This window comes from Pinus tabuliformis, chromosome Q (genome assembly GCF_031772625.1).
Source record: "Pinus tabuliformis cultivar Carrire ecotype Pingquan chromosome Q, CPIR1, whole genome shotgun sequence".
NCBI lineage: Eukaryota > Viridiplantae > Streptophyta > Pinopsida > Pinales > Pinaceae > Pinus > Pinus tabuliformis.
Genome location: NC_142296.1, coordinates 1,288,402,376 through 1,288,406,071, shown reverse-complemented (window position 1 = coordinate 1,288,406,071; position 3,696 = coordinate 1,288,402,376). Strand labels below are relative to the sequence as shown.

Here is a 3,696-nt window from a genome sequence, read left to right as displayed (position 1 = left end):
TATCTAACCTATTACGAAATGACTTTACATTCATATATAACTCAACATACAATTTTATATTTAATTCATGATAGAGCGAAATTAATTTTGATGTCGTTGTTGAGTGTGATCAGAGTTGCGCAGGTGTTTCTGGAGTGTGGACAAGGTTGTTGAATTAATTCTTGCCCATATCAGTTTACCTAAGTACATAAATTCTTTAAATGCCTTCTATGAGTTTCTGAATGGTTCGCATCTGGCTTCGGTCCTTCTATCTTCACGTTGAGACGCAACCTGCAAAAATGTCTTCAAGTAGAGACGCAACCTGCAAAAAGTACGTCTGACAGGTATGGCTGCGGCCTGATTATTTATTGCGGTGGTTGGGATTATTATTTCGAACATACACTTTCCATTGCAGAGTTTCATTCTAGAGGATATCTGTTTATCAGCTACGATGAAGATGTATATGGAGAAGTTACGCATTAGACAACAAGTGTTGTTGAACCATCTGAGGCTTGCTCTTTTTCCCAAGGTTTCCACAGATCTGGTGGCTTCAGTATGTGCTGCTGGAGACAATGTAACTTATGAAAGATCTGCTGAGTTTGGTGATGATGTTTTCATTGATGCAAAGCTTATCGTACCCCTATATGCAAGGCTAAGCGTGGGGGATTTAAGGACACTCTTCCTGATGACTTGCTTGCTCCTGTTTTGAAGGCATTGATTAATAAGACTGGAGTTGATCCAAATGGAGTTTGTGATATAGTTGTGTGTACTATTCTTGCACCTGACTCTCAAGGTGCTAGTGAGTGCAGGGGCATCCTTTTATGCTGGATTTATAGAGATTGTACCTGTTAGGACTGTCAATAGACAATGCTCTGCTTGCTCCTGTTTTGAAGGCATTGATTAATAAGACTGCAATTGATCCAAATGGAGTTGGTGATATAGTTGTGGGTACTGTTCTTGCATCTAACTCTCAATGTGCGTGCTAGTGAGTGCATGATGGCATCCTTTTATGCTGGATTTCCAGAGACTGTACCTGTTAGGACTGTCAATAGACAATGCTCATCAGGTCTCCAAGCTGTTGTAGATGTTGCAGCTGCAATTAAACCCTGTTTTTATGACATTGGCATTGGTGCAGGATTGATCACCTTTGTTATACCTGAACAACTTCCTAGAGGTGGGAAACCCATTTCAATGGTTCTCGTGTTCTCAGGAGCTTTGGAACTGTATGGGAACTATATGGGAACATTCTAATGGTTCCCATGCTCTCAGGAGCTTTGGAACTGTATGGGAACGTTACCTTTTTAGGCGGAGCTTCAATGGGAGCTGGGGAAGTTGGAAACTTCTAGGAACTTTGAAGACCATTTTTTTGGAGTTCTGCCATTCCCTGGGGTTGGGGAATTTGGAACTGTATGGGAACGTACAAAACACGAGCCTATGTTGAAACCTTCGCAAGAAGAAAGGCCAAAGACAAACTTAACACCAATACCCTTAATTAAGAAACTAGAGCAATCTCTTGATGGGTTAAGGGTGGGTTTGGCACCTAAGTAAGGGCGATGGAGATGTCCTGCTAATGAGTATTCCTTTAGCTATTTATGTATATATATAGCAGAAGATTGTGAGTACATATTATATGTGGCAGTCAATGCTTAAATATTAGACTTGTTTTTCCTCTAACTCTAAAAGCATGTCAGAGAACTTATAATGAACTTGACATTTTATATATATAGAAGGGAAAAGCTAGAGAGAAAAGACACACAGAGAAGAGACCATATTTATATATAAGAAAGATTAGATATTTATTATTTATATATTTAAATTGATTTTAATATTTGAATATTTTGAATTAATATTAATTTTGATTATTATATAAATTATATAATTAAAAAAATATTAAATTTTTTTTTTTTTTATTATATAATATTACCCTTCAGTTTTAGCCATTTTCTCTAAATTTCTTGGGCAACCTCAATTCTAAAGCACTGTACCAAAATTCTCAAAATTCCCAAGCTCCAAAAACTCATGCAACATAGCTGTAAACCTATGGCATGGGAAGGCTCTGTCAATTCAAGGGTTGAAATTTTCAAAGAAGCACAAGATTGTCTTCTGCCCATGGGTATCATCTCTGAAAATGTCTTCTGCCCATGGGTATCACCTCTGAAAATGTCGCTGAGCGGTATGTAGTTTCACGTGTAAGACCAGGATCAATCAGCGGTTGAATCTCATAGGTGTGCAGCAGCAACAACAACTACAGGGAAGTTTTGTAAAATATCCATCATCTGGAGGAGGACCGTGTGAAAAGATGGAACATTGTTGCAAGGTTTAGAGAGTTTGTTTTCCTGATTAAGTACTGGACGAATGCGAGGAGCGACAACCTTACAACGTGGACGGAAATCTCTCCTCGGTCATTAATTTTTACTCTCAATAAGTGGGATGACGTGCACATTGTAGTTTTTATATGATGAGAGCATGAACAAAATGTACAGTGCTCCGCGGTCTTTACAAGTGAAGCTGGAAGTGGACAGATCCATGTTGTTTGTAGATCCAAGTGTAGATTTCAGCAAGGAGAACGTATGGTGCGCAGAAGCTATAATAAAACGCATGGAGGTCAAATATTGTTTTTTCTGCTGTATTGTTGGTAGTTATACTGTGGCATGGACACTGTATGGGATTGATGTAGTGTAATTTGGAAATCTGGTGCGTTTAATAACTGGGTGTGTGTGTGGGGAGATGGTCTTTGAGGGAGCTTGATCTCAATGATTGATCTGGTCAAAATTTTATCGTTCGTCCAGAAAAGGAAAATGGTGCAGCCAGCTAAATCTACGATGTGAAACCCTAGAAAGGAAACACAATGAGAAGCAATCGCAGGAGTTTCTTTTATCTTAAACCTGATTTGCACACAATAGAGTTACCTTTACATCACATTGAACGGCCTCGGTCTCCTTTACAAATCCAACCCACTATTTCATTAGTCGACGTGGTTGCTTTCCTCGCATCCCCAGAACCTGTGATTGAAATGAAGTTGAACGTGTATGCTGGATCCATCAATGTTCAGATGTTGTGATGTTGTGCATACCTCTTGGAGTGCAATTGGTGCTTGTTTTATTTCTAGTAATGCAGTAAGGTCGTGAATCATTTTTTGCGCGCTGCAATTTAATAGGCTGAAAGTATCGAGATTACCACTTCCATGATATCACTGGTTTACATCATGATTTTCATCTCAATTTCCTTGGTCATTAGAACTTGAATGTTAGCCATTTATTGAATTGAACTTGCACGGAAAACTTCTCATCATTTGGAAATTTTGGAATATTAATTCTAACTGCAGGCAGCGTGGACGCGGACGTGGACAGCAACTCAGCCAGCACGCTGCACCCAAAACCGCCGGAGCCAAACCAGCAAACCGCCTGACAGATTTCGGACCGCTTTTGTGGTGAGAGCAGTTTCCGTATAATCGAGCCCGATTCGATTATCCTCAGCCACGTGGTCCTCTATATACGTCAGACATTTCGGAGCCTAAAGTTCAACATAAAAATGCCTCCCGAAATCCTCCACCGCCGTCTGATCCGCTTCATCGTTTTCCGCCGTCGATTGCTTCAAACCTGCATACGAGCCAGCATTTAAAGCTTTGCGTGGAGTAAAATTAAAGTTGGGTTGACCGCAGTTGTGTCAGGGTAATTTAATGACTTCACAGGGGTTGGTAAATGGTTGATGAGGTTT

The 3,696-nt window shown here is 39.9% G+C and overlaps 1 pseudogene; it reads left to right on the top strand.

Moving 5' to 3' along the window:
• The first annotated feature begins 442 nt into the window (after window positions 1-442).
• On the top strand, window positions 443-3,430 carry LOC149224545 (3-ketoacyl-CoA thiolase 2, peroxisomal-like; annotated as a pseudogene).
• The last annotated feature ends 266 nt before the right edge of the window (window positions 3,431-3,696 follow it).